This window comes from Cupressus sempervirens, chromosome 9, assembly GCF_028749045.1.
Source record: "Cupressus sempervirens isolate cs-2001-9-10 chromosome 9, ASM2874904v1, whole genome shotgun sequence".
Taxonomy (NCBI): domain Eukaryota; kingdom Viridiplantae; phylum Streptophyta; class Pinopsida; order Cupressales; family Cupressaceae; genus Cupressus; species Cupressus sempervirens.
In genome coordinates, this window is record NC_143126.1 from 799,899,395 (window position 1) to 799,924,066 (window position 24,672).

Sequence of the window (24,672 nt, forward strand, 5' to 3'; positions counted from 1 at the left end):
GTATATATATGTATATATACATATATATACATATACATATATGTATATATATATATATACATATATATATATATATATATACATATATATATACATATATATATATACATATATATATATATATATATCCAATTTATGCAAAACTAGGGTTAAATCTAAAAATATGATTTTTTAAAATGATAATAATCAACAAATAATCCAAATGAAATCTCACATAATGCATTGATCCATTGTAAAAATTAAATGCAAGCTATTCATTAAATGCCCTTGTTTTTATTGATTTTTGACCTAGTCATAAAGATCGGACCTATATGATACGAATTCAGATCCAAAACCATAAATGAAAAAAATAGACCCCTATAAAAAAGTAGAGAGCTTTCAAAAAATGTTAGAATTTTGAAAAGATCTTTTAATTTTTGCCCTAGGGATCCATTTTGTCAAAATAGACTAGTTTTTGCAAATCGAATTATGGAGCTATAATATGGTCTGTAAAATCAAAATAAAAAGAAAAAACTCTATTTAAAATTCAGAGATCTTTCCAAAAATGTAATTTTTTCTTAAAAATATGCTAATTTTCTCTGAAAAATGATTTTTCATGAAAAATAAAGGAAAAATAATAAAATATCAAAACTATCTTAGAAAAATCTGCAAATTAGACCAACGCTTCCTTGATATGTCACCACCTTGCATAAAAAAAATTAGATCAAAATAACTAGCCATTTTAAATATATGATCAAATCTTTTAGATCTAGAGTTTTTTGTCTCCAAACAATTATACACAAGGGGGTTAAATTTAAAAGTGTCCAAAACTAGCAAGAAAAGGTGGGTTACCCCATGGTGGGCACCAAAAATGTATGCCTAAAATGTGGGCACACTTTTACGAGTCATTATATTCAAGATTACTCAAGAATGAGGTCTTGAATAGTGGCTCATAACTCTCTATTCATGGAGTGCAAGGGTTTGTAATGAAAGCCCTCAGTTTGACCTAGTTTCTACCCATGCAAGTACACCATGAAATAAGAGATTCAAGGATTCAATATGCATGCAAATAGAGATAAAAACTAATCTAAATGATAATAATGCAAAACAATGCAAGAAAGGAAATGTAATAACAATGCAATACTAATCTATGAAAACAAATATGGACCTAGGCTAATATGCAAATTGCAAAGATGAAAACTCATGATGGAAGCTATGGATGCATGAGAGAAGAAGATAAGAAGATAGAAGTTCTCCACAAAAATCTTTAGCATTCAAACTCTTTCAAAAATCGCTCTCCAAACCTACAGTACAACAATAGTATAACAATGGATGTCCAAAATGAGGAGAGGGCTCTCACTTGTAAAGAAGATTGGATGATCAAAATTAAGAGGAAAAAAGATTTAATCAAGGGTGGAGAAAGAATGATCTCTGTGAAATAAAGATCCACTAATGAAAAAATAGAATAAGAATTAAAAGGAGAAGAAAATGGAAAAAGAAAAAAGATAACTCCCACATTAAGTGTAGAGAAAACAAAAAAATAGATTTGTTTAATTTTTTATTTGTTTTATTTCCTTTTTCATGTGGGAGAAAAGAGGAGGAAAATTAAATAGAATCCCACTTAAAAAATTAAAAAGGTTTGTTTAATTTTTAATTTAATTTATTTTCTATTACATCAAAAAGAGATATTTAAGTGGGATTTTTATTTAATTAAAAGGGAGCAAGTTCTTTTAATTAAATAGGAAATATTTAATTAAATTAAAAGAGGAGTTTTTTTCTTAATTAATTAAATGTGAATGAATTGTTTAATTAAAAGAGAGGCTTTCTTTTAATTAAATGGGGACTTATTTTATTTAATTAAACGAGATATTTTCTTTTAATTAAATAAGACTTTGGATAAAATGATCAACCTTAAAAATAAAATAAAATTTGAATTTGATTAAGAAAATTGATTTAAATTGATTTAATAAAATATTACAAACCATTGATTCAATAAATTTGATAAATTGAATAATGGGGGCCTATAGTCTAGGCAACCATTTTAGGGTGCATACAAGTAATAAGAGATACGAGAGTGTGAAGATAGAGCAAGAATGTCAAATTTCAAATAGTAAATGGTCCTTTTGTGGATGCTTTCATTCTTACTTCATAACTTTTTTATGAATATCACCCACCATTTTACAAGCTATCCTTATCAATGAAAAAATTACATGGAAAGAAGACTGCTTGGGAGAGTGAATCTAGGCAGTCATTTGGGAATGGTTCTTTAGATATATAGAATACCATGGGGTTCAACTATATTCCCTGCCCCTCGAACACTCATACTGCCATTGCATGCACATCGGCACTATGTGGTTAAGGCCCGGGTTAATGGCAGGGCACAACAAGAGAAGGAAAAAGAGCTCTCACAATAGGGATAGGGCATCTCATTGTAGAAACAGAGGGCAAAACACTATGTCGAAACAATGTAGGGGTATCCATGGTGTATAGGAGTCATCCAAGGCATGGAGAGTGTAGTCATGTTAAGGAGCAGAGAGAAATCCACATGAAGGATTAAAAAAAGCATCCATCTAAGAGCAAGCATCACGTTGGAAGAAGTTAAAGAGTGGGTAGAAAGGGAGGACTCCATGAGTAGTGACATCCATTACATGGAAGAAATCCATGAGTAGCAAAGATCTTTAGAGAATGTTGATAGTTGAGGGGGGCATCCATTTCAAATTTCATGCTCGGTTCACTCATAGAGGAATGCAAATAAGGGAGTAGTTGGTGCAAAAGTAATGAAAACTCATTGTCCCACATTCAATGTATGTTGGATCCTCAGTGTGTTTAAATGCACAACTACACACAAGGTTAAGTCTCTTAACAGACAAATGGCTTTTGAAATCCACAGACCTATGTAAGGTCTTACCATGGATGAATGGCCAGTTGGAGGTGATAGAAGCATATTTTTGGACTCACAAAGTGACACATGGCATAGCACAAGATGCTTTTGTAAAATTGTAAGATAGAGTTTGTGGAGCTCTAAATTTATGCCTATAAGATCTCACAAGAATCTTGGAGGATTGGGGAGGTAAGCATATAGAGGTAAGATGTTACAATCAAATCTTACGATCAAAGATAGGCAAATTTAATGTTAAGATGTTATGAAAATTGGATTTGTCAAAAGATCGGGAAGGTAAAGAAGGAGTGTCATCACCTTAAGATGAGTTTCAAACTGAAACAAATTTTGGGCATAAGATTTCCAAAATCCTAATATCATAGGCAATTATCAAAATATTCAACTATTACATAATGTTGTGTGGGGCTCGCTTGGGTAAGATGATGAATGAAAAGTCAACAAGTGGCTATTGGAGATTAGTAAGAGACAAAATAAAATATTTAAATGAAAAATTTCTAATCTAAACATGCATTAAATTCAAAAGTTGAAAGATTTAATATAATTCAAAGATATTATATAGTTCGACTATATACATCATTTAAAATTTTCATTTAATGTTTAGTTTGTGGCTCAGGGCCTAGATTTTCAAATTAGCATCAAAGGCATTAGCTCTACTTGAAACATGCACTATAATATATTGTTGGAATTGGTAAGAGATGAATTTTTCATTTCTACAATTACTTTTTACAAAGGTATTTACTAGTAGAAGGTACATGAGGTTTTATGATTTTTAGGCATCCTTAGTTTAAAGTGAAGATTTGATGGTTTCAATTTTAAATGAGACCGAATATGATCAGTTGGAGCTAAGATTTGATTTATTGGAAACCATAAAGAAAGAATTGAATCATTTTAAAGGTAGTTGGAAAAGATTAGAGTTTTTTTGGCAAGAGCACTTAGAGATACTGGAAAAGTTAGAACAATGCAAACAAAATTAGATTGAAACTTCTGCACATATTGTCATGTATCAATTACCTTTAGAAAGGAGTTTGTTTGATTACCTTTTTAGAAGATATATCAAATATTTTTGCAACAACACTTATGGTTTCAATTGTTAGTAGATGAAGAAGATCAGTTTCAATAACATTAAGATGAAGACAGTTTCAATAGGACACATGTCAATATTAGATTACAGATCTAGAAACTTCTTCTCCTCTATAAATATTTCTTCTCTTCTCATTGTTCATGTTCCAATTTTTCACTATGAGACCAATAGGGTTATAGTTCTGGAGAATTCTCCTTGTTTATGAGATACCATTTCTTTGTATTTTCTCTATTATCAAAAGCAATATTGTACATTCTTTGAAGCATTAATATTACATAGTCATTCCTTGGTTTTACTTTTTGAGTTTTGACATACAGATGATGTATTTATTTCAAGAAATGAATACAAATCTTTCATACAATTTCATTCTGAATTTTATCTCCTTTGCTATGGGTTTTGTAGTTTTCTATGATATATGCCCAAAGTTCATATTGTCCATTTACAATTTGTGTTGAAGTTGTATGTTGTTGTGTGTCTTGCTATTGGGTCAAGGACTTGAGTAATTTGTTTGATATGCCATTGATAGAACTACACAGATCATAGGAGGATTTGATAAGCACAAAATCTATTTAAAGATTGATGTCTATTTGCAAGATATATAGTTAGATCATATGTTTGAAAAATTGATTATATTTTAGGTATCCATGTGTATGTTAAGATTTAGTTAATGCCCAATGGGTAAGGGACTGGTCAGCTTAGAGGTTTCATGTTTTTGTTGTTGTATACCTGGGTTATGTTGATGATTCAATCATTAATTGAATATCGTTTCCCTTTATGTTTAAGATTTGAAAGAGTTTCCCTCACTTGGTTTATTAGGTTCATGTGCTCTATTATTAGCTATTTCATGTCCATGAATAGTTGCATAAACATAGAAGATTCAGGGGTTTTATCTATTATCTAGATTTAGTTGTATTCCTTTACACTAGTACCATATAAATAATATAAGGTCCATCAAGCTAGGTCTTATAGAGCCTAAAGAAGAAGAAGGAATGTTAAATAGCCTTATAGTTGGCCCTACTCTCCAAATAGGTGCATTAAGGATGGGATTTAGCTGCCCCTAGGTGTAAATGTTCTTCCTCTAGGTTATTCAAAAACTATTAATTCAGAAGCTAGTAGAGGGGACAAGCTGGTGATATGAATGGCCTAGTTTTAATGAATATCTGATCTCATTTGATTATGGGGATGATGGAGACTGAATCAGATCACCTATGTGGGATGATCACCAAGATATATTATCTTTTCTCAAATTCAAGTTGTAACTATTAATGTTGTGTTGGTGGGGTGGTTGTGGATTTGATCTTCGAAGGCCACAAGAAGCAAAGGGTAGTTAAAGTACTCCTATAGTATGCTGCACCTAGCTTCTTTATGATTATTCTCCTAGTGTTTCCCATAATGGGAAGTGAAAAAATTAATAATAAATGTAATTCTCTAAGATATATGTACTCTTCCATTAATTTTCTAACATGTGCCCCTCCCATCTAAAGCTTGTTGCAATCCTAGTCTATTTAAAGATTCCCAAGATGTAGAGGAAGGGCTAGCATTTTTGAGTCTTATGCAAGATAAAATCCTTGAGATATGTTAGGAGTCCTTCATGCTTTTCTCAGCATATCACTTTATCTTTATAGTCAATCTGAATGAATGTTATTCAATGAACTTTGATATATTAATGAAGGAATAGTCTTAAAACCCTTATTATGTATTCTTGTGGCTTAGATTTTTTAGTTGATAGAATTTCTTGATATTTTTCTCTTTTGAATCCTTGAATTCTATCTCAAGTTTAACTAGAAGTGGGATTTGGTTATTCACATAGGTTACAAGTTGAGATACTCTATTTTCATTTGAGTTGTGACATTGTGAATGTTAGCATTCCGTTTAACACCTCATCTAAATTGTATCCTTCCTGTGAAATATTTATATGCAAATGATTCTTTGCAATATTGAGTTCTTGTTAGCTATTCAAAAGTATTCATCAAGTCAAATCAATAATATCCTCATCCCACCATCCAATGTATCAACCCATTAATTTTTTCAGTATTTATTTTTCAAGCAATCCTTCTATCTATTTTTCCCTTCAAGTTTATTTTCCTATTTGAAGAAATAAAATCAGTGATACATCAAGAGGAGCTAGCCTATAATCCAGGGATTCACTACTAACTTAGGTATTTCCCACTACCTAGGAGTATTATCATGTTACTTGAAGTTAACCAAGTTAGAATTCAATCATAGGCACAACTTCTAGAGATAACAGTTTCTTTGTCCTCTTTTGAATTACCTTTTAAGGATATTTTAGAATAAGATGATGACTTTAATTTATCTCTCCCTCACATTTCTCTTTATGGACATGAGTTGAGGATTGATATTAATCCTTCTCCTAATATATGTCCTTTCTATGAGCCTAATTTAGAATGTAATTTACCTTCTTCCCCTTATGTAGGATCAAGCTTTAGTGATTTATGGCGCTCCTACAATGTGTTTTATTGATAGGTATGATGATCCTCCTATTTGGCATGAACCTTTGGATGTTGAGGGTTTTCAAAATAGTTATAAATGGCACTTCTGGTGTTAATGCATCCAAGTCAGCCCTATCTCTAGCATGTTGCATATTCAAGTTGAATGGCATTTTAAAGTAAAAAATTTAAACAAAATAAGCTCCACCCACAACTAGTGGCAGCTAAAAGAAACTCATGGCTTGAAGAGAAGGCAGCATGTCATTGTAGAGTGAGGAGGTGACATTTGAAGATAGGGTTGTTTTTTAAAAGAATTTCACAACATTGAAAGGGGGAACACTCCATCTCATATGGAGGAAATGGCCCATGTAATCAGCATAAGACACCCATGTTTTGGTTTGGAAGCAGAGACCACATAAAAAGAAAAGAATAGAGTACGATGAAGTCTCATGCATGGAAGCCTCATTGAGTAGAGAAAAAAAAAAGTAAAAGTTTTAGTCCCACATTGGAGATGTAATGGGTGTCATATAGTTTAAATGCTATTCATCACAATTAACATAGTTTCAATAAGACTGTGGGCTTTTGGAAGTCATGGTGTGCACGTGGGGCCATGGTCAGTTGGTTGGATGACCTTGAATTTTGAGCCCATAAGAAATTTTAAACCATAATGCAAGCATGATGAGGTGGCACCAGAATAGCAAGTTCCAAACCAAACACTTAGATTATTACATGTGGTCAAATTCTTATGGTGGGTGCTTGCCCATAATTGGAAGATGCTCAAAAGTTAAGAAATGTGAGCAAGTGCCTAAGTGATAAGTGGTAGTGGGTCCCAGATGAAATGACATGGCACGCCAGTCAGAGTGGTGACAGGGATGTCCAGTGCTAGTTAGAGGAGCTAATAAGGGGTTGATACATGGTAGTGATGTGTTATCTAGTTGGAAGGTGCCATGTGGTGCCCGATGGAGGATTATGTGGTAGATGCCAACCAATGGCATGCTGCCACATGACAAAAGAGGAAGTCAAACATGTTTGACTCAAATTCATGGGTAGGGCATAAATAGAAATATTTTGAAAATGTGAATATTTATGTAGTTTTTCAAGAAAAGGGCTCTTGTACAAATCTTTAAAATGCAGAAAAGGTATTTTCTAAATTTTGAACTTTAGAAATTTTAAAGTTTCAAAATTTTAAAAATGTAGAAAAACTTCTATAGTAGGGGGTATGATTTTCAAAATGACATTCTGGGAGTTTCTAGAAGGCTAGTATAGTAATATTATATATTGTTGAAATCGAGAGAAGACAAACTTTCCAATTATGGAATTTTTTTTCACATAGGAAGCTATCTATTTGAGCTATAGGAGGCTTTGTCCTAGATTCCTAACTTGCAACCATATTCAGACATTGAAGTTCTAATTTTGATTTTTGGCATAGTAATGAACTGAATGAACATAAAAGATAGTGAAGATATAGTTCAAGTTGAATTTGGTCACATCTAATTTAGTTTAAACCTAAATTTTACTAGAATTTCATGAGGTTTTTAGAATTTTTGCAAACAAAATGGTTTTCATCATTGAATAGGAGATTTTTCAAATCAGTTACAAGAAAATGATGAAAACTAAATCAAATCAGATGGAGAGAGAGATTAGAGAGATTCTTTTCACTACAAGGGATGGAATTTCAAGTGGACACATGTCATCTTTAGATCAGATCTAGGAATTCACTTCTTGTCTTTATCCTTCTTTTTCATTCATTGTAAGGATTCTAGTTTTCTGAGAAAAAATTCTCACTACTGAGACACCATTCTTCAGCATTTTCTCTTGTATGAACAATAGTAGTGAATAGAATAGATAAAGTTTAGATCTATAAGGTGTTTTCATGTTTTGATTTCATGCATTAGAATGTATTGTTTCAAAGAAATAAATAAAAATGAGCAAGAATTTCATTCATTCTAATTCTCATCTCATATCTTAGTAATCTACAATATTATGTGGTCTAAGGGAAAAGAAATAAGACTCATTTGCATCCCTTTAAGGTTGTATGTTAGATATGTTTTGTTGTTGGAACAAAGAGCCAAGTAAATTCTTGATGTGTTTGACAAGGTTGCTGGTTATTTAAGAAGGATATTTCATGAGAATGTGGTCTTAATGAACACGGATGTTTGATTCACAAAGTGATAGGATAGATCTAATGTCTTGGTGTATGAAATATGTCCTTGATACCATAGATGTATGTATTTGACTCATAGAATTTCCCAATAGATAATGCACTAATCAGCTATAGGATCAATTTGTTCTTACTGCTACATATTTGGGGTTTTTTTGAATTCAACATCATCAATCAAATGTATTTCCCTTTCATGTTGAAGAGCTAAAAAGGATGCCCTCACTCTTATGAATTTCATTAGCTTGCATTTAGCTAGTGCAGATATATGTTATTGCATGAGTTAATAGGAGAAATAAGGGTTAAATCTTCTTATTAGATTCAAGAATATGTTTTTGCATTTGTACCATATTAATTGAATCTGAGGTCCACCTACCTAGGTTTTGTAGAGCTTTAAGTAGAAGAAGGGTCAAGCCTTATAGTTGGCCCAATGTCTGAAATGACATGTTGAAGATGGGAGTTAGCTGCCCCTAGATGTGTCTTGTTCTCATTGGGGCAATTTGAAACTTGTATCATTTCAAAGCACCAATAAAATGGTGACTCTACTGGGGAAGTATTGAATCTAAATGATAGACAAACCTTGAGAATTTAAAAGAAGGAGATTCAATATTGTAGGAGAAGTGTGTGAAAATTTGCAGTACTAAGTTATTTGATGTGTTTTCCAATTTTCTTACTCAGATATTGTGTACCCCAGTGATGTTTTGTTTAGGATAGAAGTATCTTTCAAGGTTGAATGTAAATTTTGTTGCAACTCAAAATTATTTTCAAACAATTCAACTAGTTTGGTTGTCATAGTACTATTGTAAATTTAGAGTCAGAATTGTTTAAAGATTGTTTCTCTCTTCAAAGTTTTTGAAGATTTTCAAAGTTCTACAAGTTTAAAATCCAGTTTAGATTTGTCATGTTATGAGTTAGTTTCTCACAATTGTGAGTGATGACTCTCTAAGAGATCTTTGAACCAGTGTAGATTGGTTACATCTGAATGTTTTCAAGACTTTTCAATTTATTTATGTAGATCTAAAAGTTATGATAATTTTTAAGCAAGAAGAGAGATATGTGAGTTCTTGATTGTGAGTTTAAAGTGTTGTGTTGATCTATTGTCATAAGAAATTTGAATGTTGAAATGAATCACAACAGTGATTTCATTTTTTTCTCCTCAAGGAGATGACAGCTCTATAAGGATTTGATCAGTGGTGTGAAGAATTGAAATCATCACCTATGTCAGTCAGCAGAACAGTGTTTTCATGTAGCAACACTAAAGGCATTTTACACTTTCATGTGATTTCATTTCCATGAAAGTAAGCTTTACAAAGGTTGCTCCATCAAGTGATATTTCTAGCACTAAGTAGGAGAAGGTTTGATTTGTCTCAGCATACTTTGTGAAGAATGGATTCAACAAATGTTTTCATGTTTGGAAGTATGTTTTGGATTTGAATTGGTAGAAAGAATTTCAGATCTACTACAAGTAATAAATTCTAAAAATAATTATGGGGAATGAGTTTTAAGTGTGTAAGAAATGGAAAATGTCTCTTCACCTAGTATGCAGTGCATGGATAAGAATTATAGATATGTTTCTACCATGAGATACATGCCATTATATTTTGATGGCATTCATTGTTTTCCAAACCCTATGCTGTATAATCTCAGAAAGTATTTTCCTAAGTTCAATGGAAACCATGAAAATTGACCTAGTCATTATGTTCAGATATTCAGTGACTTGGTTGGTGATTTTGAAATTTCTCATGAAGATATTCATATGGAGTTGTTTGTTCAAAATTTAGAAGGTGATGCAAGGGATTGGTTTTCCTTTCTATAGTAATGTTCAATTTCATCTTGGGATGAGTTACTTTCAGCCTTCATGAAGCAGTTTGGGGAAAGAGTAAGCATCTCTGATTATTTTGATAAGTTCTTGAAACTCCAAATTAGGAATGGTGAGTTAATTTTTGAATTTAATATTAGATTTTCAAAAGTTTTGATTGACATTCCTGAAAGTTGTAAGCTAGATTATCAAGTGTTTTTAGTAGTTCATTTTGATGCATTTGATAAAAAGATGAGCTACTTTTTAAGAGATAAAGAACCTGATACTTTCCATCAAGCATTCATGATGGCACTAGAGATTAAGAATAATATAAAATATGGCTTAACCTAGAGTCACTTCTCTAGGAATATTTGCTGGCAAGATGAGGTGCAAAGGAAGAATCAATGTCATAAACAGTATTTGGTTTTAGATCAGCAAATAAGTACTCTTGTTGTTGTAAATAATCTTGTTGAAATTTCAAAACTAAAAACATGTTTAGATGAAGACTCTTTGTTGTAGAGAGGAGTTGATTCTTTTCTTCCTCAAAATAGTGCATGTGTTTATAATATCACAACAACAGATGAAAAAGTTACTTCACTTGATTAGTTAAATATGCAAGAAATAAATTCATTTTTTTCTTCTCCTAATGATAATATACCTTTTGTTGAGAATGTTGTAAATTTTGAAGTTGAAGGATATTCATCTTAGTATATGGAAGAGGAAGTTGAAAGTAATCTTTCAAGTGATGAAAGTGAAGTTGTTGATCCAACATATTAGGAAGAAGCCTCATGTGAAGATAATGATGAGAGTTGCAACTCAAGTCAAGATGAAGACAATGATAGTATATGTTTGTCTTCATATGAATCAGATGTGAATTGGGAAGAAGAAAGAAATGGTAGAAGTTGTCACTCTTATGAAAGTGAAGGTATGAATTCTTTTCCTAAATCTAAAAGTGAAATTTCATTTCAGAATTGTGCAAATCAGCTAGAGATTAAAAGTTGTGAAGAGGAGTTGTCTACAGAATACTAGGATAAAGAGGTTGTTTATAAGGATATATTACCTAATTGTGTAGATGAATGTCTTGAAGATATATGCATTAGTAGCTAGTAGCATACAAATGATTATGAGGTTAATGCATCAGCACCTAAAGATAATTGGTTTGCAAGACATTTGAATCATTCTAATGAAGGTAATGCAACTAATATTGATCTATTTTTTACATGCTTCATTGATGGAGTAGAAAGTGAGTCCTCATATAGATTTAATTTTTCTTCACATGTTGAAAATCTCCATGAAGATGAAATGGGTAGTGAGTTTAAAGTGTATGCTAACATTTTATATGATGATGATTGTGATGATGATGAGCTGATTTTTTGTCAAGATGTTCAAAAAGGATCATTACATGGAGTTATCAATCCATTGTTTGAAGAGCACATGGAAATTTCATATTTAGTGGAGAATTAGTTTAATAATTATACATTATCTTACTTCTATAAGAAATCAGATTGTTCCTCTTTCGAATTTGATAGTGATTATGATGATGATGTTGCATCTCATAATATGGATAACAAGGTGTTTGATGAAGGTGTTATTGAAAATCAGCATACACCTTGTGTAGACACCTAAATCTGATTACACCACTTTGGTAATCCTATTTAGCTATCTCTAAAGGTATCATTAATTAAATTCCTATTCAAATTAACCTTTTCCATCCCCTAGCTCATTAATTTAATTAATCATCTATAGTTCTAAATTGATAAATCAAATAACCCATTATTTATCAATTAATCCTATTCTCCTATCTAATCCCCATTTATTAAATAAATATATAAATCACTTTAATAAATAAAGCCCTCAAATCCTAATAATCCTAAAGCTATCCTAAATCCCTCCATTAGCTTAATCCACCCCATCCACCCATACTAACTAAGCTTAGCCACTAACTCACCCACCCTCATCAATACCATCCACTTGCACATCTCTAACATCCCTAATCTAATCCTAACCCAGGCCTAACCCATCCCCTAATCATTTGCATAATCCTATATGAGATTAAGACTTTCCTAAGCCAAGCAAAAGTCTATCCCCTCAAAATATCCCAACCACCAAGCCATAAATGCTCTTACAAGACATAAATGACTCTTACAAGCCCATTTATTGCTCTTACAATCCATTATGAGGGTCTTTATGAGCTTTGAGCCTCCTTTGTTGACCCCTCAACCCCGCTTGATCTAACCAATGACCCTGTGACATGTGTCACTCTATGATTGGCTATAAGGAAGCACAATCCATTTGCTTTCCTCTCATTCAATCTCATCCCTCTATAAGCTTTCTCCTTTCCTTCCATCCTCGCCATTGATCCCTCAAGCCCTTTGCCTATTTAAGGAATCCCCTCCCAAGCCATTTTAGTCACAATCCATCAAGTAAAGTCATAATGCCATTTTGAGAATAGGTTTTACATCTACATCCATTATCCACACCCAAAATCCAAGAATCTCCATTGAAGCAAATTTGAGCACCAATCTTTAGCATACATCCCTAAAACGCAAACCTTAACTAGACATAGCGAATCAACAAAGAGCCATTCCTATTGGGAGAGTCTTTCAGTGGCTCATATTCCCAATTAGGAACCCTCTTTTGTCTATCTTGAAGTTTATGTTTGTTATTAGTTTGTAGAAGCTTTATTTAAATTTGGTTTCTCTTAACATGCTAACAACTCACGTATACACCTTGTAGCAAGCTTTATGATGAATACTTTAATGTGACAACTTAATCGTTTGCTAATTGTGAAGAATCATTGAAGGAAGCTAGATTTGTTTTAGATTCTAACATTAATTATATATGTGAGTACAAATTTGATTGTTTATTTGAGTATCATCCGGTTATACACAAGGATACACAATTTCAAGGTATGTGTGATTCTTTTACCCAAGTTGAGTATGAAGCCTTCATATTCAAAGTTGATAGCATGCATGATTTATTAAATGAAGGAGAATTTCACTTTGAGTCTGATATTTATAAGCATGCTAATTAGAACTTTCATAATGAGCAAGTTGTAGAAAATGAAGCTAGTTGTTATATGCATTATGAAAGTGAAGTTATAGATTCAGTTTTGCCAAGCGAGTCGATTCAAAATGTGTATCTAATTGGTGAAACTGATATAAGTGATAATTTAATCTTACCTCATGGTGAAAGTAATTAAAATAAGGTACATGATAGAGGTAAGAAGTTTTATTGAAGTTTGGTGGTTCGGGGTCATTGCTTGTACATAATAGGAGTAGTTTTCTTGCTTTCAATATAGTTGTTCAAGAGAGAAGTTTTCGTTGTTTGGAGAATGGTCTGCTTCTTCCAAAGATCTAAAGCCTTACCATGCCCATAAGGGACATGCATCCTCAGACGAAACCACTATTGTCACTCAAAATTGAAGCCATGATTTTGAGTACCATTGAAAAATTAAGCCCCTTAAATGTTTTTTGATGCACATGTACCCGACTATCAATTTGAGGCCTAAGATGTGTGTAATATTTCTAACAGTTTCCATTTAGTATGTGTATGTGTTCCCTTGATGATAAATTGTCATTCTGAGCCATTCTGTGAAGACTGGTTTTGAGCAATGTCCAAATTTGCATTTTTGCCCAAGTGTCAAATAGTGATAAGAGGCCATGTTTAATTGTGAATATCTCGCACCCAGTAATGTTTCCTGACTCGCCACTTTGGGAGTCTTTATTTTCCATACCAAAGAGCCTATGTTTTATATTTTGAGTCATTTCAAATCTATTTGACTAGATTTTGAATCCCTCAAAGTTGGTTGTTTATTGATGTCATGCTGATGCACTTTGTTCTGAAGTCTGGGAAGCCCTGTTTGACTTGTTATAATTTTGACCTAGTTAATAAAAATGAGAGAATTCCTATTGTGTTGCATTTTAGAGGTGAGAGAATTTCCATATTTCAAGTTTGAGTTTATGATGAATCCATTTGATCAATTTTCAAATGCAATTCCAAACACAATTTCTACCTTTTTACTGTCATCAAGAAGTATAGATTTGTCAAAACCCCCATTCGTGATGTCATATCTTGAAATTCATGATAGGTGAGATCAATGGATTGTACCACTACATTGTACTCTAAAAATACTTCAAGTGTGCCAATTTGTAAGTCTTGATGAATCCATTTGCACACTTTCCAAAGTTAATTCCATTTGCAAAAAATGCTTTTCTGCCAGTTCTTTTAATCTGAAAATTTTGAGTAGCCCATTTTGACTGCTTGCCAAATGCATCTAGTTATTCATCATGAGAAAAAATCATAGTCTTATACTCTCCTCATGATAGTGAACCAATGTCCTAGTTTTCTTGCCCCCAAGTGTTAGTGTGCTTATTTTATCTGAACGCAATTTATTGTGTTCTAACATGTCTGTTTGCAGGCAAATCTGAGAGGAAAACTTTGATGGTCAATATCTTTTGACTAAGAATGTGTGATGAGATAAGTTTTTATAGGGTAAGAGATTATTGAACAGAGAATTAGTGTGTTCAATTTCATAACCCGATTAGGTGTTTGAATTGGTTTTTAAAGTTAGTCAAAGGATCTCCTGATAGAAATTTGGCAGTTGGCAACAAAGGGTGAAAGTGAATTTTAAAAGCTTAAAACAATGACAAAGATTGATTCCAATCAGAATTAGGTATTCAATAGATCAATTTGACAAATCAGTTGTTTCGAAGCAAATTTTTTTTTTAGTCGGACCCACTTTGCGGCTCGACTAATTTCATTTGATTGCAATGATATGAACCTAGAATCAGAGGAGTTTTTAAAGGGGTACTTATCTCCCATTGCAACATGTTGTGGGTGCATAGTTCTCAAGTCATGTCTATTTTTATTGATAGAAGATGAGAGTGATGGAGGTACACAATGTGTTTAGGATCAGTTCCAAGATAATTTTTCATTAAAGACTTTAAGAGTATTTGTGAGCAATCATACTTTTATAGCCAAAGAAGTGTAATACTTTAATTCTTGATAACATTTAAATTCACAAAATTAGTTCAAGAGACAACATTTCAATATTATTGTTGTCATGGAGCTGGTCCTAATTCTTACAATGAAGAAATGGTTAGTAGGCACACTAATTATTTTTTTATTTGTAATTTTGGTGTTGAGGTATAATATACTAGAGAGTTCTTCCCACAAACAATCACCTTACAGTTATTCTAGTAACCTCAAACCTCTTCATGTGGAACAGAATGAAATTATTCAACCTTCTTAGGGTCCAGACAACATTGATCAATAAAAGAAGTAGTCATGGAATGTAAGGATCTTTTACATTTTATTAATCAAGAGAAAGTTAATATGACAAAAGATGGTAGTGGTTTCAATAACCTTACAAAGGAACAATGTCCCTATTCTTTAAGTGTGATGAATCAAATAGTTTAAAAGTGATAGGTTTAAGCTTCAAATTCCTTGTGGTTTGGTCTAAGATTCTTCGATGACTGTTGTTGGCATTCCAATTGGGCTTCTTGGAAACCATTATATAGAGCTTATAGGGTCACAACTTTCCCAAGAGCCAAGTCCACCTATTGTCTTGCATTACAATGTGCACCTTCAAAGAGATAAGATAACAGAGAGTCCAATCATTGTTCAAAACACATCGACAGTAGGATGTGAATGGGGTGAAGAAGAATGTTTCCCTTTGCCTGTTACTTGTAAAAGATAGAAAGTGGATGATTTGGATAAATGTAATGAACAAGTGGGAAGACTAGCTAGTAGAAAATATAAGAATGTCAATCACACTAAAATCACCAAAGAGTTGGGAGGAATTGCAAAAAAGGGTGCTAAACAACATATCTATTTTCCTTTTAGGGAAAGATATCCATTTGTAGCAACTATATTGGTGGGCTAGGATGGTTTCCATATGATTATTAATGGAAAATATAATACGTCATTTGAATATCATGAGAGTCTTGAACCATGGTTGGTCGGTGGGGTATGATTCGCAAGAGATTTGCAACTCTTTTCTATATTGGAAAGTGGATTACCAATGTCTTAAGATCATGAACATGTCTTTGATTTGAAATCACTTAAGAATGGTGATTTAGAGAACTTGGATGCAATATGATGCTATTAAGTCTGGAGATGTAGCAGTGCACTTTTTTGTGGAGAATTTATGAGTAGCAAGAGGAATGGAGTCACTGTACAAAGTAGCCACAAGCCAAGGAAATACCATGCATAAAAGGAAGAGTTTCCTTCAAAAGAGGATATTATGGAGCTTCAGTATCATGGAAGTGATGTATGCCTATGGTGCATATTTAATATATGTCAGAGGTCCACGTAGCATGAGGGTTTTTAGAATAGTTTTAAATGGCACTTCTAGTGTTAATGCGTCCAAGTTAGCCATGTCTCGAATGTGTTGCATATACAAGTTGCATGGCATTTTAAAGTAAAAATTTTTAACATAATAAGTTCCACCCATAGCTAGTGGTAGCTAAAAGAAACTCATGGCTTGAAGAGAAGGTGGCATGTCATTACAGAGTGAGGAAGCAACATATGAAGATAGATTTGTTTTTGAAAAAAAGGCTACAACATTGAAAGGGGAAACACTCCATGGCATATGGAGGAAATGGCCCATGCAATTAGCATAAGACACCCATGTTTTTCTTGGGGAGTACAGACAACGTAAAAAGAAAAGAAAAGAGTAGGATGAAGTCTTACACATGGAAGCCACACTATGCAGAGAAAAAAAAACTGTAAAATTTTTAGTCCCACATTGGGGATGTAATGGATTTCATATAGTTTAAATACTATTCATCACAATTAACGCAGTGTCAATAAGACTGTGGGCTTTTGGAAGCCATGGTGTGTGCATGGGACCCATGGTCATCTAGGTGGAGGACCTTGAATTTTGACCTTGTAAGAAATTTTAAACCAAAATGCGAGCATGATGAGGTGGTGCCAGAACAACAAGTTCCAAAACAAATGCTTAGATTATGACATGTGGCCAGATCTTATGGTGGGCACTTGCCTACAATAGGAAGATGCTAGAGAATTAAAGAATGTAGGAAAGTGCCTAAGCAAAAAGTGATAGTGGGTCCCAGATGAAATGACATGGCAGGCCAATCAGAGTGGTGACAGGGATGTCCAGTGGTAGTTGGAGGAGCTAATAAGGGGTTGACACATGGCAGTGATGTGTTAGCTAGTTGGAAGTTTCCATGTGGCACCTAATGGAGGATGATGTGGTAGATGCCAACCAATGGCATGCTACCACATGGCAAAAGAGGAAGTCAAAAATGTTTGACTTGAATGCATGGGTAGGGCATAAATAGAAATATTTTGAAAATGTGAATTTTTAAGTAGTTTTTCAAGAAAAGGGCTCCTATGAAAATTTTTAAAATGAAGAAAAGGTATTTTCTAATGTTTGAATTTTAGAAATTTTAATTTTTTGAAAATTTAAAAGTGTAGACAAAGGTTTATAGTAAGGGGTGTGATTTTCAAAATGACATTCAAGGAGTTTCTAGAAGGCTAGTATAGTGATATTGTATATCACCAAAATTAGGAGAAGACAAACTTTTTGATTTTAGAATTTGTTTTCACATAAGAAGTCGTTTGTTCAAGCTATAGGAGGTTTTGTCCCAGATTCCTAACTTGCAACTGTATTCAAAAATTGAAGTTCAAAATTGATTTTTGGCATATTAATGAACTAAATGAACATAAAAGATAGTGAAAATGTAGTTGGGGTCAAATTTGGTCACATCTAATTCAGTTTAAACCCAAATTTTTACTAGCATTTCATGAGGTTTTCATAATTTTGGCAAACATAATGGTTTTCATCATTGAATAGGATATTTTTCAAGTCAGATACATGAAAGTAATGAAAACTAAATTAGATTAGGTGGAGAGAGAGATTATAGAGATTCTTTTCACTGCAAGGGATGGAATTTCAAGTGGACACATGTCATCGTTAGATTAGATCTGGGAATTAACTTCTTGTTTATATCCTTCTTTCTCATCCATTGTAAGGGTTCTAGTTTTCTGAGAAAAACTTCTCACTACTGAGACACCATTCTTCAACATTTTCTCTTGTATGAATAGTAGTAGTGAATAGAATAGATAAAGTTCAAATCTATTAAGTATTTTCATGTTTTGATTTCATGCATTTGAATGTATTGTTTCAAGGAAATGAATACAAATGAGCAAGAATTTCATTAGTTTCATTCTGATTCTCATCTCCTATCTCAGCAATCTATAGTCTTATGTGGTCTAAGGGCAAAGAACTAAGACTCATTTGCATCCCTTTAAGGTTGTATGTCAGATATGTTTTACTATTGGAACAAAGAGCCAAGTAAATGCTTGATGTGTTTGACAGGGTTGTTGGTTATTTGAGAAGGATATTTCATGAGAATGAGGTCTTAATGAACATTGATGTTTGATTCACAAAGTGATATGATAGATTTGATGTCTTGGTATATGAAACATGTCCTTGATATCACAGATGTATGTATTTGATTCATGGAATTGCTCAATAGATAAGGCACTAATCAGCTAGAGGATCAATTTGTTCTTGCTGCTACATATTTGGGGTTTTGTTGAATTCAATATCATTAATCAAATGTATTTCCTTTTCATGTTGAAGAGCTAAAAAGGATTCCCTCACTTAGCTTATGAATTTCATTGTCTTGCATTTAGCTAGTGTAGATCTATGTTATTGCATGATTTAATAAGAGAAATAGGGGTTAAATCTGTAGACACCTAAAAACCTTTAGAAAATAAAGTATTTTTATTTTCTGAAAAAATCTCTAATGACATCATCATTTATTAATTAATTATTTAATTAATTAATTAATTAATTTTTATGCCATTAAATCCCTTTATCTTAATTAAAAATATTTAATTAAGGAATCCCTCCCTAAAATGTTTAAATCTTATTTAAACATTATTTCCTTATTTATTAATTATTTAATTAATAAATTGACCAAAAATCCTAAAATAAATAAAAAATTTATTTTTTGCCCAAAACTTGGCCAATTTCCTTATGACCAATAACCTCTTCCAAAATCTTCTAATCCTTCTTTAATTTCGATTAAAGGCTAATCCCATCATTTCCTACCCCTAATCCCAACTCAAAATATTTAATTAAGATTAAATATTAATCCTCATGTTTATTAAAAAAGTTTTAATAAATATCTCCTCAACCCAAACCCTTGAAATAAATAAAAATTTATTTATTTCTTAAAAATCTAATTTATCCTCATCCTAAGAAGTTCTAGACTCTTCTAGAAAGTCTTCATCCTCATCCTAAGAAATTCTAGACTATTCTAGAAAGTCTTTATCCTCATCCAAAGTCTAGACTCTTCTAGAAGATGTCTTTAAACCTAATCCTAATCCCCTCCTAACCTTGTCACATTCCCTAAACATGGGTTAAGAATTACTAACCCAAGCCAAAGTTAACAAATATCTCCTCCTTCACCCACCCTCATTAAATGCCATCCACTTGCCTATCCCTAAGCTAATCCTAAACCATCCTAATCCATCCTCTAATCATTTGCACAAGCCTAAACAAGCTTAAAACCTTCCTAATCAAGTCCAAGTCGAAATTTCTCTCAACACCCTCAAAATATCTCAACCATAAAACCTTATGAAGTCCACTAGGTCATAAATGACTCTTACAAGCCCTTTTATTGCTCTTACAAGTCATTATGAGGGTCTTTATGAAGATTTTATCCCTTGAGCCTCCTTTGTTGACTCATCCTTCCCCTTTCCTCCATCCTCTCACCATGTGACATGTGTCACTCCTTGATTGGTTGTAAGGAAGCACAATCCATGTGCTCTCCTCTCATGCAATCTGAGCCCTCCATAAGCTTTTTCCCATCCTTGCATCTTAGCCCTCAATCCCTCAAGCCTCTTGCCTATAAATTGGATCCTTCCCCTTTGCAAAATAACACAATCCATGAAGTAAAGTCATAATGCCATTTTGAGAAGCCATTTTACATCAAAACCATACACCCACACCCAAATTCCAACTCCATTTGAAACCATTTTTGAAGCATAAGCTTGAGCATACATCCTATCTATTTAGACAAAGCCACTCAACAAGAGAGCTTCTTATTGAGAGAGCCCATTAATTGCTCATATTCTCAATTGAGAGCTCATCTTAGTCTATCTTGAAGTTTATGAATTTTGTTTAGTTTGTAGAAGCTTTATTTAAATTTGGTTTCTATTAGCATACTAACATTGCTCATATACAAAATCTACTTATTAGATTCAAGAATATGTTTTTGCACTGGTACTATATTAATTGAATCTAAGATCCACCCACCTAGGATTTGCAAATCCTGAAGTAGAAGAAGGGTCAAGCCTTATAGTTGGCTTGGTGTCTGAAATGACATGTTGAAGATGGGAGTTAGTTGCCCCTAGATGTGTCTTGTTCTCATCAAGATATTTTGAAACTTGTAGCATTTCAAAACACCAACACTAATGATGACATAGTGACTAATGAAGTTCCATTAACTCCTTCTGATATGCCTTCTCATTATGGTCCTAGTTATCATTTCTTAGTTAAACAAGGATTTAATGGTCAAGTATGTAGTAAGCATAAACATGAAATTCAAATGCCCTTCTAGAGTGGGGGGAATACACATTCTTATGGGTTGGTATCTAATTCTTAATAATAATAAAATGTTAACAACATCTCAAATAACACTTCAAAACATGATGAAACTATGAAGGATTTTGACCAAGAAGTTCTTTTGCCTAAACTCTTTCATTCTAAGACGATTACTAGACCTAAACACAAAAAGAAATGTAGTATTTGAAGATTTTTCCTTTTTTTTAATATCATATATTTCATGGTCACTCTACTAATGAATGTCAAGGTTTACATTATAAGATTAGGTAGCTCATTAATAGTAAAGTTATTTATATATCCTATGGCAATGAGTTGTATTTCAAAACTATTTTCTCTAAATAACATTTATGTTCCTATTATGGAGCTCTACATTATGTAAACAATGTTAGCCTAATCTTTGGGGGCTCATTGTCTTGTATAGTATTGTGAGAGATATAATGGGTCCCCTTTCATCCTTGTTCCTATGCTTGGGGGGCTAGGATGTCATCTCTTTCCTTTCCATCTTCATGAGATCCACTTTTCCCTGGTTAAGCAAGATCTGTCTATTATGTGATATCTAATTATACATGAAAATTATGGTTTGCATTGAGAATCTATGTCCTTAATCATACTCTATTTTTTTGTTTGACATTGGATTTCCATGGTTGATATATCTCTCACCTTGGAAGCTGAATGGTGTGCTATCCCTCACAAGGGTTACTTTTTCTCTTCTTGTATGATATCTCTTTGCATTCATCTCTTCCAAGGCCTTATAGGAGCTATGACCTTCTTGGATTGGACTTGGTGTTGTCTATGGATATTGTCTTGATGTTGATGAAGGATTTATCCTTGTTCTTTTCTTTCCTTAACATGTCAAAATAGTATGTATTTTTTCCATCTTAAGGAAGGAGGCATATATACAGCCTCCCTCATTCTATATTATGCATTTTTATTCTAACCTTTTTTTGCAACATGCTAAATCTTGTAAGCTAATGCACATAAGTTGCTAAATCCTTAAGAGACATGAATTTTCAATTTCAAAAATGCTAAATCCTTGGAAGATAATGTACATAAGTTGCTAAATCCTAAAGAGATACACACTTTACAGATATATTCTATGGTGATATGAGAATATGGATCCATGGGTACTTTATAAAAGTCTTTAGAAGATGCACTACATACATGCACAAAGTGGCAAGAAGGAACATAACTTTATGGGGTGACTATAAAGTTCCTTCTTGATGCATCATCCTATCCTTTTTATGGTTCACAATGAGATATACACATCTTACTAGGTGAGCTATCCACTCCTCTCTCCTGCTTTTCTCTTTTTCCTGGAGATGTCTCTCTTATTGTGATCTTGGAGTTGATGAAGACTTGAGTTCCTAGGGGCTTGAGGATATCTTTTCATTATGATCTACTTTACCTAGAGTTTGCATCATGTTCATACTTTTGCTAAAGTGGGGGCTAAATGTATCATCTTATAATCAAAGCATTTTCATGTTAAGAGTGTTTAACCCTCTAAGTAAGTGGTTTTGGGTCATGTCAAGAACCTTGAATGTATCTTTGAATTTGGATCTAGCCTTTCCCCTCTTTTAACCCCTTTTTCACTTTATTTCTGCATTTTTTGGCATTCTGGACTGAAATCCTAAGATTAATGACTTTTGGGTCAAGGACAACCTTAGGGTAAGGGATGACCTTTTAGTTCAAGGTTGACCTCAACCCTAACCTAGGGTAGGGTTGACCTTGTCCCTAACCCTAGGTCCAAATTTTAAGTTTCCATGAATTTTGGATGTTAGGTTTTTGAAAGAATTGTTTTCTCACTTTCGGGTTGGCTATTTTGGTCTTCAAAATGGTAAACTCTTACATTCAATTTAATCTAGGTCCATTTCTAGGGGTTAAGGTTAATTGGGATTTAATGCTCCCATGTCACCCTTGTCTAGAAGTTTGTACCCTAGATCTCTATATAAGGAAGCCTCCTCTTATTTTTTCTAAGGCTCAAGAAGACTAAACAAGGCATAAGGAGATGAGATGAATTTAGACTCTTCAATGATCAATAATTCAAGAATTATCAAGTTCAAGCAAGCATCCATCTTCAAGCATTCAATTCATCAAGGAGATCCATTAGTAGCCATTGAAGAATTAAAGCTCTATGGAGCCCTTATGTTGAAGATTTCTCCATCCAAATTCATCCAAGCCTATTCCTATGAAAAGATCCATTCCATATTGGTGTTGAAGATCTAAGACAAATTGATTTGAGACATCCTACACACAATTATACATTTATTTAGAGCATACCTACTTGTGGATTCAAGGATTTGAATCATCCACAAGGATTTCAATATAAGCAAGGTGAATAGTTTCATTTATTTTGTTTGCAATTTTAATTCAATTTTAGGGTTGATTCCAAACCAAGGTTTGACTAAGGAAAACCCCCCATCTAAACCAAAAAAAAAAATCATTTTTCTTACAAGTACAAGTGTCGAACAATGAATTGAAGTACATATTTGGATACCCTTTTCATCGAACTTACAGGATCTGTGGACATAAATTTTCTTAGAGCAGTGTAGGTTAAGATCAACTTTTTGAGGCACAATTGTGCCCTTGGGTACAATTGCTCCCCCTATCAACCAATTATTTTTTACAGGTAAGTACCCTTTATTTCTTCATTTCAATATTAGTCATCTACATTTACATCCCATATCATTTGAATTTAAATGTATTGTAAAATATGGGTTTAGGGTCTCTTTCATGTGTACTGTTCTAAAACCCTATTCATCCATATTTTATCCTATACAAATACAAAAAAAAAATTTATGTCTATAAAGATACACCAAATACTCTACTCGAGTTATAACATAGGCCTACTAAGCATCGAATAGTTGTACTTGAGCATCAGATAGTGGTTACTGAGTCTCAAAAAGTTATACCTAAGCACCAAACAATACAACTCAAGCATGAAGATGAACTCCCATTGAGTGAAGAAAATATTGAGAATTAGAGGACTTAACCTATATTAGCCAAATATGTGAGAAAGAACCATTCACCTAGACAAGAAATCAAAGATAAAAGTATTGGAGTAAAAAAAAAAGAAAAAAGAAGGTAAATATATAATAACTAATTTTGAGCCTAGATCAATTAACGCTGCATTGAATGATGAATATTGGATTAATTCTATGAATGAGGAGATTGATCAAATTGAGAAAAATAACACATGGACACTTGTGTTGAGACCTAGTGATAAGAATGTGATTGGAACAAGGTGGGTTTTTAGAAACAAGTTAAATAAGAATAGAGATGTGGTAATAAATAAGGATAGATTTTTTTCCAAAGGTTATGGACAAGAAAGAGTTTACTTTAGTGAGAATTTTACTCTTGTTGCAAGATTGGAAGGTGTAAGAAACCTATTGGCTTATGCTACATACAATAAATTCAAGGTATATCAAATGGATGTTAAATATGCATGTTTGAATAGAATACTTAAAGAGAAAGTCTACATTAAACAACATGAAAAATTTGTAGAGCCTAAAAAGAAGGACATGGTTTGCAAGTTGAACAAAGCAATATATGGACTGAAACAAGCCCTAAGAGCATGGTATGAAAGTTTATACTCTTATCTTATTAAGATAGGATTTTCTATAACAAGTGAAAACAATAATCTCTATTTGAATAAAGAAGCACAAGATTGTTGGACTAACTGTCAACATTCCCCTTCGAGATTTGTA

General features: G+C 32.9%; 1 pseudogene; it reads left to right on the forward strand.

Moving 5' to 3' along the window:
* Nucleotides 1-15,439: 15,439 nt before the first annotated feature.
* LOC149541128 (beta-1,3-galactosyltransferase GALT1-like) lies at nucleotides 15,440-16,517 on the forward strand (annotated as a pseudogene).
* The last annotated feature ends 8,155 nt before the right edge of the window (nucleotides 16,518-24,672 follow it).